Source organism: Hemitrygon akajei, chromosome 25 (genome assembly GCF_048418815.1).
Source record: "Hemitrygon akajei chromosome 25, sHemAka1.3, whole genome shotgun sequence".
In the NCBI taxonomy this organism is placed as follows: Eukaryota; Metazoa; Chordata; class Chondrichthyes; order Myliobatiformes; family Dasyatidae; genus Hemitrygon; species Hemitrygon akajei.
In genome coordinates, this window is record NC_133148.1 from 47,900,289 (window position 1) to 47,916,799 (window position 16,511).

At 42.8% G+C, this 16,511-nt stretch overlaps 1 long non-coding RNA gene across 2 annotated transcripts in view; it reads right to left on the minus strand.

Annotated features, from left to right (window-relative positions):
* Positions 1-5,783: 5,783 nt before the first annotated feature.
* The window catches only part of LOC140716614 (uncharacterized), a 101,589-nt gene continuing 90,861 nt past the window's right edge, over positions 5,784-16,511 (minus strand). Inside the window, exons 3-4 of one of the 2 annotated variants that reach the window (XR_012096328.1) lie at positions 8,298-8,377; positions 5,784-6,549 (exon numbers count right to left, since the gene is read on the minus strand). This is a non-coding gene — a long non-coding RNA (uncharacterized lncRNA). The remainder of the gene's footprint in view (positions 6,550-8,297; positions 8,378-16,511) is intronic. The other variant, XR_012096327.1, reaches the window with a different exon arrangement.

Sequence of the window (16,511 nt, forward strand, 5' to 3'; positions counted from 1 at the left end):
AACACATTGTTGATAAAATAACTCCTATGGAAGGAGCGGGCGAAAGCCTATTTCGGCAGGGTGCACAAGCTCCCCACGTGGGAATTAACTGGAAAAGAGGCGAGGGTTAATGGGAAGCCATTTTTAAATGGCAGAAGCCTGTTTTAAGGGTTTTCGACAAAGCATGTGAATAATAAAAGACAACCCCCATGGAAGCCTGCCTGTTAAGTTTGAAAGTAACATAAAGATTAGTATTTGCATGAACTTTTGTAGTATACCCGTAAGCTAAGATCACAACTCTTTAGTTTTTGTTGGCTAAAGAAAAATAAGACCTAAAAATAGGTGGTTATTAAATTGGAGTCTGATGCTACAAGACTTTAGTAAGGTACAAGATGTTAAGATATTAAAGGAAGTGACAATGTAATCGGTAACCATCTAGATACTGAATTGAATGTATAACTGTATTACCCTGTAGAAAAAAAAGCCTTTTGTACGGTGTTAGATTCTAAAATCCTGTAAGACTCTGTATTACTTTGTTTTTTCCCGATGGTAAAAAACGCGTTGATGAAAGGGGGTGTTACGCCTGTGCCCCCCCCCCCTCCTTTTTGAGAATCACAAGATCGCTATTAAGTCAGGTCAGGAGACCCAGGAAATGAGAGAGAGATGTTTGGAATGTCCTGGCCCCAGCGATACAAAGCCACGGAACAGGTCATTGTCTCTTGGAGACGGAATTGTGTATTGAGTACTGTACTTCATGGAGGCCCTCAGGCAACGTGGGCTGGTTGGGGGATGGCATCATTCCACCCTGATTGACATCTGAGACCCTGTGAGTAAGGATAAAAGAGGGACTGGGGAACAGCCCTTCAGACGCACCAGAAGAAATGCTAGAAATCCTGTAACAGCGTAATAGTGAAAGCCGGTGGAAAGCCACGTGTGTCCTTTTCCATTTGCCTCGGAATTGGTGGGCCTTGCCACAGAAGAACGGCTTTAGCTAACAACAAAGGAGAAATTAGCCCCAATGACTCTCGAAGGATTGACATCAGAAAAGGAATGGGCAAGTTTTAATCCGTCTCTCTCTCCAACCAAAAGCTGCAGCCTTAATGAACTTGAGTGACTTTTATATTTCCATCGGACAATACATTATCCCCTAGACAATGATAGAGCTATTTCTTATTGATTATTATTATACCCACGCTTTTATATTTAGTATTGAGGATGTATATTATCTGTATGTTTGCACTGATATTATTTTTGTGTATTTTATCAATAAATACTGTTAAAAATAGTACCATCAGACTTCAACGGACCTCTCTATCTTTGCTGGTAAGTGATCCAGTTATGGGGTACGTAACAGTATACAACTAGATGTGGTGTGTAGTGAGGCTGAGAAGAAAGGACAGGCAGAAGATGGGCAAAATTGAAGTCATGTGAATGAGTTAAAGTGTAACTGGGGCCAAAATCAAAAAGAGTGATGAATACAGGACTGAAGGTGTAATATTGGAAGGTCTTGTAGCGCAGTTAGAGATTGGCAGGTATGATGTTGTGAGCGTCATTGAATCGTGGCTGAAAGATCATAGCTGGGAGCTTAACATCCAAAGATACACATTGTGTTGAGAGAATAGGCAGGTAGGCAGAGGGGAGGAGGTGGCTCTGTTGGTAAAAAAAAATGAAATCAAATCCTTATAAAGTGGTGACATAGTATCAGAAGATGTAGTATCATTGTAGGCAGAGTTAAGAAAGTGCAAGGGTAAAAAGATCCTGATGTGAGTTATATACAGACCTCTGAACAGTAGCCAGGATGAGGGATACAAATTACAATGGGTGGGAGGAAAGACATGTAAATAGGGTAAAGTTCAAATAGTCATGGAATTTCAATATGTAGATAGATTGGGACAATAAGGTTGGTGCTGGATCCCGAGAGAAGAAATTTGTAGAATGCCTATGAATTGTTTTTAGAGCAGCTTGTGGTTGAGTCCAAAAGTGGAACAGCAATTCTGGATTGGGTGTAGGGTAATGAACCAGATTTGATTTGCAAACTTATGGTAAAGGAACCCTCGAGAAAAAGAGATCATAATATTATAAAATTCAGCTTGCATTTTGAGAAAGAGAAGCTACAATCAGATGTATCAGTACTACAGTGGAGTAAAGGGAATTACAGACACATGAGAGAGGACCTGGCCACAGTTGATTGGAAGGGGTCAGTAAGAGGGATGATGGCAGTTTCTAGGAGAACTTTGGAAGGCATAGGAAAGATGCATCCCGAAGATGAAGAAGTATTCTAAAGGGAGGATGAAACAATCATAGCTATCAAAGGAAATCAAAGACAGAACAAAGGGAAAGAGAGGGCATATAATATAGCAAAAACCAACAGAAGGCTTTCTGTCTGGCATGTGCTAAATGTAGCTTGTACTGTGTATGACTCTTCATACAGCGTTTTGCACCTTGGCCCCAGAGAAATGCTGCTTTGTTTGTCTGTACTGATGGGCATTCACATCTGGTTGAATGATAATAAACTTGAATTTGGGCTACATCCACAATACGCCGGATAAATCCGTAACCAAAGCTTTTCCTCTTGTTTTTACCCTCCGTCCACACTAAAATGGTGTTTTAGTCTCCTGAAACCGGAGCTTTTCAAAAACGCTTTCCAAGGTGGATATTCTTGAAAACGCTGCTCGGGCAGATCAATGTAGACGGCATAACCGGAGACTTCTGAAAACGCTATCAGACGGCAGCGCGCCATTTCATTGTTTTCTTGAACGCAACCTAACAACTTCGGAACAGACGGCAACGAGACTGAAGCCAGAAGAGTTAGAAATGTACTCCCAAATACTTTGACCCAAAACTTACTGAATAAATAAGTATGCTCACTTTGCCCTGTTTTCTGTCCTTGCTTGTATGAAGGTGGTTTACCTATTTATGCAAGTACTTCTCTGACAATAGATTTGTAACAGCCTAATGTAACATTGTATGGAAATACAAGATAACACTGATGCAGACATGTTTTATACATTTAACAAGGTGCTTTATTAATGCAACAGAGTTGGTCAGTTTTCCAATGTTCGTCGTCAGCCGGGTCAATCTGTCATTGAACTCCTTGTCGGTTGCCGCCGTACACTCAAGTATTTGGGTTTTTTTTAGTTTTAAGTTCTCCTGCACGAGAGCCAACAGCTGTCTGTCATTTTAAGTTTTTCTTGTCTGTAACTACACAAACGCGCACTTTTATGGCGAGATTCGACACCAAACATGTCGCTTGTTTTTGGTAGATGTGTCCTGCGCATGCCCAGCAGGAGGAGATTCGCCGAAATCTCCGTTTCAGTGTGGATAGAGATATTTTCAAAAACGCATAATATGGACGCCTATCGTTTATACGTGAAACCAACATTTTCAAAATTATCCGGTCTAGTGTGGATGTAGCCTTAAACTTGAGGGCAACTTAAAAACAAGACATGAAGAGAGAAGAGGTGAAATATGAAGGTAAGCTAGACAACAACATAAAAGAGGATACCAAAATGTTTCTGATATATATGAAGAAAATCAGAGACCAGAATGGCTATCAGACCACGGGAAAATTACGCTGGAGAGGTAGCAATGTGGGACAAAGAAATGGCAGGCGAACTTAGTAAGTATTTTGTGTCAGTCTGCACTGTGGAACACAGCAGCAAAATGCCAGAAATGCAAGAGTGTCGGGGGCAGAAGTGATTGTCATTTCTATTACTAAGCAGAACATGCTTGGGATGCTGAAAAGTCTGAAGTCACCTGGAGCAGATGGACAACACCTCAGGGCTCTGAAAGAGGGAGCTGAAGAGACTGGAGGCATTAGTAATGATCTTTCAACAGTCACTAGATTCTGAAATGGTTCCAGAGGACTGGAAAATTCCAAATGTCACTCCACTTTTTAAGAAGGGGCAGAGGCAGAAGAAAGGAAATTATACGCAAGGTGGTTAATGGTTAGTGCAGTCTCAGTGGTTAATAATGGTTAGTGCGGACACAGCGGTTAATGGTTAGTGCTGACTCAGTGGTTAATGTCTAGTACAAACTCAGTGGTTAATGGTTAGTCCAGAATCAGTGTTGTTAACGGTTAGTGCAAACTCAGTGTGGTTAGTAGATAGTACAGACTCTGGATAATGGTTAGTGCAGAGTCAGTAGTTAATGGTTAGTATAGACTCAGTGGTTAATGGTTTGTACAAACTCAATGGTTAATGGTTAAGCCAGACTCAGTGATTAATGGTTAGTACAGACTCAGTGGGATGATGGGCCTGTTTCTGTGCTGTATCTCTCTACTTACAGGAAACAGTACAGACTGAGTACGGAAGCCCTTGTAAGTGTTCCCCGGACTAACCATCAAAAGAGATAAGTGTGACCCCACTACAATCTGAAGGGGAATGCAGACCTGAATCACCAGTGATTAATGTTCTTTCCCAGACACTGTCTACCTCGCTGTTTTCTGATTTTATTTTCTACGCTCTTGTACATTCTAATAGAAAATGTGACTTCCTTGCGACTCAGCCCCCATTCATCATCAAAAACTTTTGTGGTTCATTTGTGGACGTGGTTGGTCTGCAATGCAAAATAATTGGACAATTTTGCCCAAAAGCAACCACTTGCATTTACAGTGTGGCTTTAATATAGGAAATCATCAGAAGGTGTTTCACAGGAGCATGAATCAGATGTCAGGTCATAGAAGGAGAGGGAATGGCAGGTGAGGAAGTGTCTGGTCAGAGGAGGAATCTGGAAGCAATGCCTCAGTCCAACGGGATGATGTGCTGAAATGGTTTGCACCACAATTTACTGACTCACTGAGACGTCTGACACAGAGTGATGGAAGAGTGAAGGGAATGGAAATGACATCCATAAGATGGATTTAAATTAAAGAGGAAGAGAAAGACACAGACTGCAGGTTTAAATTCATCAGAATGAATCTGTGGACTTTGTTGAGGAAGCTCCTCAGACAGAGTAATTGACAGTAGGACTGGACTCCCATATGGAGGAGGGTGAGAGGAAACTCAGGAATACTTTTAGAATGAACTCATGGGAAAAATCAGTAAAGTCCATGTAAATTATTTAATTCATTTATTTATTGGCATACAGCATGGAATAGGCCCTTCTGGCCCTTCGAGCTACACTACCCAGGAATCCTGATTTAATCCTCGTCTCATCTCAGGACAATTTACAATGACCAGTTAAAGTACCAAACTGAGGTATTAAAGACTTTGGACTGTGAGAGGAAACCAAAGTACCCGGTGGAAACCCACACATTCTTGGGGAGACATTACAATTTCCTTACAGGCTGTGGCAGGAATTGAACCCCAGGCTGCCTGCACCATAAAGCACTCTGCTAACCCACTGCACTACCAAATGCTGGGTTTCCCAGCCTGTCTGATGGATTCATTAATTAAAACTTAAACTTGTGTTGGGTCCTGAACTCAAAGTTCTTCAGCAGTCAAGAAGGGGCATTAAAACCCATTGCTTATGACCGCTGAAAACTGGTAGCAGACATTCTATTCAAATTCCACTGCTTAAATTAAACAATAAAATAGTCCCTATTCGAGCAATGTGATACCCGCAACTCACTGAGCAATTACATGTATATAAGTTATTATTTAAAAACAAACAAACACAAGAAAGTTAAACTACAATAAAAATTACAACTATGCAGTCCAATCCAAAACCTGAAAGGGCCAACTTCCCAAAATAATAAGGTAGTATCATCCTGGTACCTTCCTCGGGACAATTATTTACAGGTATTGTTAGATCTATCAATATGTTCTTACCAAGATTGATAAACGGTTTAAAGAGACTCAAATCCAGGTCAGGTGATGTTATTTAATTCAAGGTGAACACAAAAATCAAACAGCAAGGTACTGGCCCAAGGCTCTTACAGGAGTAAAACTACAAATTTTACTGTCCTGATGCCAGAGAGAAAGGTTTACTACACATCTATTCTTGCAGACCTCATCAGCTGATAACCTGTCAATGACAATGAGATAACAGATTATTGAATGTCTCTGAATCTGCAAGTTTGTTATCCTTGATCTTCAGGGCCTGAGAGCTTCCAGGCCAATGATAACCCCCAATTCCCACAGTGATCCAAAGTGATTATGGTCTGTGTTGTTGTTTCAGTCTAAGCTTTATTCACTGGGCAGCAATTGTTCTCATCAACAAACATCAGCATGTCACACCGGGATTCTGCCCACCCATTGGTGTAATGTTGACAAGGCAGTCTGTGGCATCTTTTAGTTTCTCCTTCTTTTTCACTTTATTGATGACAATTCACAATTATCTGATCACCAAGATGGACCTTTGTGCTCAGTTTGAGCAAACACACTTTAAGTAGTTGGTGGGAGTCTCCCAACTGCTTCAGAACATAAAGTGCAGGTGTACATACATTTGAACTGCTCATTCCCATAACATAATCAATAAATCAATCAGTAACACTCAATCATCATTACAGTGAGCCCGTTTCTGACACGTGGCAAATGCTCTGTAACGAGGAGAGGGTCTTGCTGTCTCTGTGTCTTTTGACCTTTGATTTTGATTCATTTCGTTTCATTCTGTGTGGTAAACGTGAACCTGTTGGTTGGTGCAAAGCACAATGTTAGAATTGTATTTCCATATGTAAAGCAGTGTGTTTATTCTTTTTAGTAACACAGCTCCACTGGGAGGGCCCCCTGCTCAAATTAAACCTGCCTGTGAAACCGGAGAGGAAGTGTAAGGACTGAGTGTTAATGTTATCGCAGAGTTTCAGACATCTGTCAGCTATTAATAACAAATAGTTACTGAGCTTCAAGTAAACCTACAACACAGAACAGTACAGCACAGGAACAGGCCCTTCAGTCCATGATGACTGTGACAACCTTAACACCAAATTAATCTAAACTGAACTATCTGCACATAATCCATATCCCTCCATATCCTGAATGGTCATGTGCTTTTTCAAATGTATCTCAACTGTACTATCATGCTGATTCACCACCACTCCTGCCAGTGCATTCCAGGCACCTATCACTCTCTGTGTAAAAAATACAACCCACAAATCTCCTTTGAATGTTATACCCCTCACCTTAAGTCTATGTATTTTTGGATACAACATTTTACCTTGGAAAAATAACTCTGACTGTCTACCCTGTCCGCCAGAAGAAACTCCAGCCTAATCAAGGACAGGCGAGGCAGACAAACCAGTTGTCTTTTTTCCCCCACATTTTGGACTCTGAGCTGATTGTTACTCTGGGGCGATCTAATCAGAGCAATTGAATGTGGATGCAAGGAATTTCAGGTAATGACCTGCTAAATCTGAGACCATTCTTGAATGAGTAGGTACTTACTATGCAAAATGCCAGACCTACCAAAGAAAAAAATCTTTGACGTCCTGATGAAGGGTCTCAGCCCGAAACATTGACTGCTCCTTTCAACGGATGGTGCCTGACCTGCTGAGTTCATCCAGCTTTTTTGTACGTCTTGATTTGACCACAGCATCTGCAGTGTACTTTGTGTTAAACAAAAAAAATCTGTTATCTTGTTTGACGCTGTCCGGGTCACTTCATTTAACTGGTTTGGGCCGGTCAGAGTTGAAAGACTCAAATATACAAGGCTGGGATGGCCAGAACCATGAAACAATGTTAGTGTAGCCCTGTACAATGACCAGTAAGAAGGTGACTGAGGTAGGTCAGGTGTCCTTGAGCCAATAGGATGGAGATCCACCAGTTCAATTGATGAGCAACACTGTAAGAATCAGGAACTCCAAATAAACAGGGGTGATAACTCTCCAGTAACCAGAGACCAACCATTGTGAACAAGTAGGACCTCACTGATACATGGAGATTGGGACCATGAGGAATGCCTGGCCAGCGTTGACTCCTTTCCCGGGTAATACCTTTTGGCTTCATTGATTGTTCATGGAGGGTCAGGGATTCTAGTCAGGTGCACACAGGTAATTAGTTTGTGAACCCACGTGCTTTTGAGTTGAGACAATAAAAGTTACTTGTCAGTAAATACAGATTCTCTGTCCTTCCCAGATCATTATTACAAGGGGTGATTCTTGTAACAACCCTATTGATGACTCTCATACTTTCATAAGCCTCTATCAGGTTGCCTCTCAGCCTACGCTCCAGAGTAAACAGTCAAAGATTGTTCAACCTCTCCTTACAGGTAATATTCTGTAATCCAGGCAACATGCTCGTGAACGTCTTTTACACCCTCTCCAAAGCCTCCACATCCTTACAATGGAGCAAACAGAACTGGGGTTTCATGAAGTTTCACCCAGGTAAATGCAGGCATGGAAACCTATGCTTAACTTCAACAAAAACAATCTGTACTCTTACCCAGTCCCATGAATTTCTCCCAGTCGGGACACTGTCACCTCGATGCTGCAATGTACTGGGTTCAACTTTAGGGCTCTTCCCTGTGAAAACAGGGGGACATTTTTGACCACATTAGTAACACGTGAATGGTTTTGATGCTCAAGTACACCCTGGATAGGAGAGTCATGAGAATGTTGAAGTGTAAAGCACATTTCCACATAAAATTACCTGATAGGGTGGAGAAGAAAGGTGGTTCAGTCTTCAGGAGGATTAAAACTATTTAGATTATTTATCCAGGGAGTGGGGAGAATGTAGATCTCTCCACAGAAGTGAATGTGGAGAAAGGGAACAGACGGAAAAGATAACCCAGTTGCACAAAGATGGAGTGACTGAAGGTTCATGCAGAAAATGAACAATGGCATGAAATTATTGGTCTGAATCTGCTCCTGTGCTGTACATTTCATTTAAGTCTGTGTAGTACCAGAGTTTCAGGAGGGAAACAAAATCTATTGAGTTTACTTTTCTTCACCATGTTCCTCTCCGACTCTCTTTATCTCTTCCTAGGACTTTCACTCTCCTGTTCCCCCCTCACTCACTGCATATCCATGTCATATTTCTCTCATTTCCATTTTCCCCTTTCTGTCACCCCTCTTGTCACTTCCTCTCCATTTCATTCTCTCCCACGTCATGTCTCGTATTCTCTTCCTCCTTCATTCGCTCTGCATGTTCCTCTCTCTTTATTTTCCCTTCATTATTCCTTCCCAAACTCTTTCTCAGGAACTGTTGTTTCCCAGTGGCAGCAGTTGGGCCCAGACCAGTCACCTACGGTCAGGTATATCAGATCATCAGACTCAACTATTTTCTGCCTTCACTCCCATCAGTATCAGAAACAGGTTTAATATCACTGACGTATGTAGTGAAATTTGTTGTGTTGTGGCAGCAGTACAGTGCAACACATTAAAAATCATAAATTACAATAAATGTATATATAAATATGAGGTAGTGTTGATAAATTGATACATTGCCTGGTCAGAAATCTGATGGCAGAGGGAAGGAAGCTGTTCCTGAAATGTTGAGTGTGTGTCTCCAGGCTCCTGTACCTCCTCTCTGATGTAGTAATAAGAAGAGAACATGTCCTGTATGATGTGAGTTTTTAATGATGGATGCGGCTTTTCGAGGCACCAAATCATCTCAAACTCCCAATGAAATTTAACCTCTAATGTTCCTTCTTTGTCATTTCATCAATAAGTTGGACCCAGTTAGCAATGTTGACAGCCGGGAATTTGAAACTGCTCACCCTTTCCACTGCTGATCCCTCAGTGATACCTAATGTGTGTACCCCCACATTCCCTTCCCTAAGGCCACAATCAATTCATTATTCTGACTGACATTGAGTGAAGGTCGTCGGTGTGACACCACTCAACCAGCCAATCTATCTCACTTCTGTACACCTCCTCATCACTATCTGAGATTCTGCCAACAACAGACAAATGTGAAGATGGCATTTGAGCTGTGCCTAGCCACACAGTCATGGGTGTAGAGAGAGTAGAGTGGAGCATGTTCCATATCTCAATTCAGAATGGGACAAAGAGGCAGAGGGAGCTGGAACAGATTAGCCAGCTGTGAGATTTTTAACTTACAGCTGTAAGCCTAGAAAATTTTGAACAAACTGTAATGAATACAAGCCAATGGTAGGTTGAGGCAGGTACACATGAAAATACTCAGGTGTGGTGAGAAACATAAGGAGGTAAACTGCCCACAGTCACAGAGGTTGTTGTTGTCTGGTGAGCTCGTGTTTCAAGAGAGGTCTTGTTTCTGCTGTGTCAGCTGACTGACACAGATTCCATAAGTTAGACCACATCTGGAGCACTGGCATCACTCTTCAGGAAGGATGTATTTTCCTTGGCGGGGAGGGGTTTGGTATTGCTGTTGGGCCGGGGGTCAGTGAAGTGCTACTGGGACAGGGATAGTTAGCATATTAGGTCTGGTCTTCTGTTCCCTGAAGTGTGGAAATTGAAAGCAAGTGCAACTTAAAAACATTCAAGGATGGCACAGAAGAATAACACAAAGAATCTGTTATTTCAGGGTATGCAGGGCACTGGAAATCTGGGACTCTCCCTGAGAAGTGGTCAAGACTGGAGAGCTATGGGGAGTGTCAGTTGAAACTTCAAAATTAATAGAATTTTGTTTGTTCAATTATTAATATATGTGGAGCCAAAGAAGGTAGATGGAGATTGGACACAGATCAGCTTAAGAAAGAGGGCTGAACAACCTCCTTCTAACACAGTGCATGGGATAAATTTGTACAGAATCTCTGTGTGCAGCTGTTGATTTACCAGAAACACATTTCATATTTTCTTTCTTGACAGGTGGATGAAACTGGACAGTGATATAGAGGCTATATCCTTCTCAGCTTCCTGTAGGAGATGTGGCTTGACTTAATCTGAACAGGGGACCTTCCAGAGGAAATAGGCTTACTAAAAATAATAAGCTCGCTGCTGAAGGCCTAGAAATACTTTTCTGATTCAGGGACCAATACCAATAAGCAATTCTTGTACAGTATTATTGAAAAGAGGATTGACTAATGGGACTGAAAGTCTGAAGGGAGAAGGGGTCCATGCAAGTATGGAGACATCTGTCCTCTGGGAAGTAACAATATAAAGCTGACTTAAACCAAACATAAATATTGGGTTCTATGGGAAGAAAACAGAGATTGGCTCAGATTGAAGGTGGTGGTTATTTACGCTGCAAACAGGAAATCTGTGCTCTGGCCCAATGCCATTATACTAATGGTTCCAACTGAACTGCTCCAGTACAGATACAACACTGACATCTGCACAAAAATGGGAAAAGTTGCCCAGTATGTCCATTCTCGAAAAATAGGACAAATCTAGTTAGACAATAATGGCCCAACTCATCTACACAATGTTCAGTAAAGTGATGGGAGCCATAGTTGACATTATTGGCAAGAGCCACTTACTCACCAGTGACCAGTTTAAACTTTGCTAGCACCACTTGGTTCTTCGTTGATCAATCTTGTTGTTTTATCTTAACCTCTCCTTACAGTTAATATGCTCCAATCGAAACAACACTAAGCTGAATCTACTCTGCACCCTCTCCAAAGTACCCACTTCTTTCCTGTAATGCAATAACTAGAACTTTACATGCTCCAAATGTGGAATTAGTATACAAACTCAAGATAAGCAGGACAATTTTGGAATGAATCCTCCATGGCCCGAGAATTCACCAGAGGTTCTCCCTGTTGATGCTAACAAATGCCATTTCAAAGTCCATGAAATTTGTGTGTAGTTGTCACTGTCAACTTTTCGTTCTGCTCTATGACATTCCACAGTCTGAAGACCTCATCAACAAAACCTTTATTCTTCCTGAAGCCATCTTGCTCCTTCTTCAAGCACTCATAAACAGTACCTGTAATCCACTGGACAATGACTTTGTTGAGAACCTTGCTAGTCACTGACAGAAGTGTGATTCCGCACCAGTTGTTTCAATCACTTAGTGTTCCTTTCTTGTGGATCCTAACAATAACTCCCTTTGTCCAGTCCTTGGGTACTTGTCCCCATTCCCAGATTATAATAAACAGTGATTGCAGAATGGCTGCTGCAACTTTTGGTTCAGCTTTGAACAGTTCGGTGTTCAAAATATCATGTCCTGCTGTTCTCTAATGATTTAATCGCAGCAACAATCTCTTCTTTCCTGGGTTGCATTGATGTCTAGATCCATTGCTACCTCTTGTATGTCAGGGTCTTCATCTGGTGGTGTTCTATTCAGTAATTCTCTGAAATACATTGTCCATCGTGCTCCTTGATCTTTATTAGTTGTCAAAACCAAACCAATTTTATCTCTCATGGGACAACTGGATCTGGCCTGGAGCTTTTTGCATACCAATTTTGACATCTTGCATATATTTTCCTGATCACCTTGATTGGCTTCTTCACTGGCTTCCACTGCTAGGTTTTCCATGTAGACTCTCTTATCCATTTTTTGAAGCTTTTCACTTTCTTCCCAGTTGAAGTTTCACCTTAATTTGTGTTGACTTTGCATCAAACACTTTCCTCCTGATTTTCCATCTTTCTTCTAAGGCTGTTCATGTTTCCTGCAGTATCCATTCTTTGTTTTTCTCTCCAGCTCTGTAATGTAGACAAGCCTCGCTGATTTCCTTGAACACTGACACAATCTGTTTCCACATTGTGTTGACCTTGTCCACTGACACATCCTCGTCAAAGGCCTGAAATCTGTTCTTAAGTTGAATGGTGACAGCAGATCGCACACTGGTGTCCTTGAGCTCAACATCAAAATGTCTTTGTACATATGCTCTGGTCCAGTGCTTCTCAGCATGAGTTTCATCACTGCTACAACAAGATTGTGATTACTTCCTGTATCTGCATCCCTCTTCACCTTTATACCTTGCTGGGATCGGCTCCACATACCAATGATCATCAAATGGTCAATCTGGATCTTGTCACATCCATTGGGTGAACACAATGTCAGTTTGTGGAAAGAGAGTCATCCTATGATCAGATTGTTCACGGCACAGAATTCCACCAGTCTTTCACCGTTGCTATCCATTGCTATTCATTGTCTCACTTACTTGTGTGCCCATGACCCTAGTGAAGTGTGAGTTGTTATTTCCCACTTTGCCATTTAGATCTCCTATGATGATTACATCATGGTGTGGTGTTAACTCTACCTCCGTTGTTTGTAGAAGATGTCATTTTCTTCAATGTCACTATTGTTACTTGGAGCATAGCACTGGATCACAGTCATGTTCACTTGCTTCACTCTCAGCCTGACTCTCACCAGCCGACTGTTGATTGGTTTTCACTCCAGCGGGCACTTCTCAATGCCTTTCTTCAAAATGACAGCTACACCATCATGATGCTGACCATCTTCCCTTCCTGAATATAGAACTGTTTCACCAGTTGCTGCCTTTATTCTGCCAGACCCTGTCCATCTGCTTTCACTGACACCAGTGTGTGTTGGCTGTAAAGACACATTACTGTGGTTATTTGTGTGAGCTTGCAGTGTTGTACGTGGTTAGTACATTTCCAAAAAACATTTTTGCTCTTGGTCTTTGTGAAGTTCATGGCTCCCTTCACCATGCCAGTAGCTTTCTCTCAGTTTTCACTACTGTCAGCTATGCAAGTCCTGGGTGGTGACTAGGGAATACCATCACACTCAGATGTAGAAGGATTCCTCATTGCTGTTTCTGTAACTGTGATGAGAGTCCTTGATGAGGATGGTTTGGACCCAAACACTGGAGTATCCGAAGCAAAGTTCAAGACACAGAATCAAACTGGATTGGGAACTGAGCACAAAACAAACGCTGGACAATGTCACCAGTAGGGCTTACGATTGAGCACCGAACATCAGTTCAGATGTTCTTTAAATACTCAATTCTTGGAGCCCAAAACATGATTGTCAATAAGTGGGATCATCCTGAATCTTAAAAGGGCTGCAACTAGCTATCCACACTCTGCAGAATTAGAGATTCTAAATCTGGAAGATGGCGTGGTTAGGAGTGTCTCGTAACAAAAATTATTTTTCTTTTTGACTAGTCAGGTTCACTAACCCTGACCTGAAACTCCGAACTTGGAGGAATGGTGGATCACTCTTCGTCTGGTACCTACACTTTGACCTGTGTAGCATGGGTGACCTTACCTAGAGCTAAAGCACAAGACCCTGACTCAAGTCAACATAGATCTCTGGGTTATTGAGGCACACAAACCCTACAAAAATTTGTGGTCCTCTTGGAGGAAAAAAAATGATTCACCATTTTGACTGGTGTCTTGGTAGGGTTGTTGTGTCAGGTGAATGTAAAAGATTTGGAAATTTCTCTACTATGCATCCAAAAAATTGATCGCTCAATCAGCATCACTGAATGTCTGATCAGACTGAATGTCTGATCGCCAAGATGGCAGCATGACGCAGCTTGCTGTGGCCATTCCGGAGCTGATTATCTGTTATTTGTGAAGCAGGGTGCTGTGCACAATCATAATCGATGAAAAACGGACGTGGGAGCATGGAGGAACATCTGGAAATCTCCAGGAAGACCTTCTTCGTTGCTGCTGCTGCTGTGAGGTCCGGGACTCTGCTGGGAAGAACAGGCCCCCAGTCCTCGGGGTCGTGTTGCCGATGGCCGTTGGCGGGGGCGTCTTAATACGCTCGGCAGAGGATGATCCTGTGCCGGAGGGGATGGTCGGAGGCTCGGAGGTTTGACGGACTCGGAGTTCGCTGCGGTCAGGTCGCTTTCATTGTGTGCTGTGTCTGCGAGGCTGGGTTTGATGGAGCTTTCATTGTGTGCTGCGTCTGCGAGGCTGAGTCGGGCGGCGCCGTGGAAGTCCACAGCGGGGGATTCCCTTCTGCCGCTGGCATGGGATAACGAGTCTATCGGGACCCTGAGGACTTGTGGAAACTGTGTGGTGGTTTCTTTTGAACTTAGTCTTTTAACATCTTTAGATTATTTTTACTGTGCCCATGGTCTGTTTTTTTTTAATCAATTATGCTATTGTTTGCACTGTTGTAAATATATGGTTTTATGTAGGTCTTGTAGCTTTAGTTTGTGGTCTTGTTTTGTCTGGTGGGATTGGAGCTCCTCTCCGGGGAATGCGCTAAGATGGTAGCGTGATATTAATACGCAGCAGCCTCTCTGGACTCTGGATTGGGGATTGCCAAACGTTATGTGGACTTTCTGGTGTAGTCTGTTTTGTCATGTGCTTTTGTGATATCATTCTGGAGGAACGTTGTCTCATTTTTTAACTGCATAGCATTTGTGTTTTCTAAATGACAATAAACTGAATCTGAATCTGAATCTTTATATCTCAATGCTGTTTCAGAGAGGTTGCTCTGTGTAATTTGGGTCCCACCTTCCCTCTGTGACACCAGAGACTCCACTTTAAGAGGTACTTCATTGTCTGTAGAAACCGCTCTGGTTTGCCATGGAATCATGAAATCTGCTGAGTGATGGCAAAACAGCTTGAGAGGGGGGAGCTTTGGTGTGATTAGTAATTCAATCAGCACAGTTTATACTTTAGTGAAGATGCAAGATTTGGGACATGCAGTACTCCCATCACCAGGGTGGGAACACAGAATTACCCACCTTGCTGATCTGCCACATTGGATACCCTCCCCCCATCAGTTTCCTTTCAATAGGGACCGTTCAGCAGCGCTTGTCTGCCAACCCACTGGGGAGCATCCTGTTACCAACGACAACAACTTCTCCTGTTGTGTGGCTTCAATTCCCGAGTTCCCTGCATCAAATGTCCTGTTCCTCTCACAGGCTGAAACAGGTCAAAGAGATTTTGTGGGGAGAACTGCTGAGGGTTTTGCAGTGAAATTCATGCTGCCAGGTCCCTGACAGAGAAAATATCTTAAAAGTGTAAATTCCACCCATTTTCACCAGGAATCTCTGTTTAACATTGATTCTCATGCTATGAGTGCAGGCAGGCAATTGTGTGGTAACTCTTTCTACTGCAATGTATTTTCCTGCAAAGACACTCTCAGACTGTGTCTCTGTGGAGAATATCTGCCCACTGACTGGTGTCCCTCAGTCCCTGTCTCTCAGAGGGATATCTGTCCACTGACTGGTGTCTCTCAGGGGGATATCTGTCCACTGACTGGTGTCTCTCAGATATCTGTCCACTGACTGGTGTCTCTCAGTCCCTGTCTCTCAGAGGGATATCTGTCCACTGACTGGTGTCTCTCAGTCTCTGTCTCTCAGAAGGATATCTGTCCACTGACTGGTGTCTCTCAGTCTCTCTCGCTGGGATTCTGTGTGTTTCAGTTTACACAAACCGTTCATCGCTGAAATTGATGAATCGAGCAGAGTGTGACAGATCTTTAATCCGGATCTGGTCACTGACGCTGACCTGCCGCCTGTTGCAGAGACAAACATCTTTTGGGGAATTGAAATCGCTGCTGTGGGCGGGGACAGGAAGCTGCGCCTCTGGTTTCAGTGTGTGAGAGCCTGTTCAAACCGCGGCTCCCTCTCTCACTCACAGCCCACGTCCCTATTTAAACAGCGCTCACTGCGGCTCCGGACAAAGCCGGCCTGAGCTGAAGCCGCCGATCTCAACAGTGTCCAAGTCCGGCTCAGTGTTCAGGGCGATGGGGGTCGTTCCTTATCTCTGTCTCCTCCTGTCTTGTCTGGCAGGTGGGTGTCCCGCGGCTTGTCCTCCTCCCGGGACCGGCTGTTTCTCGGAGGCTTTGTGAACCTCT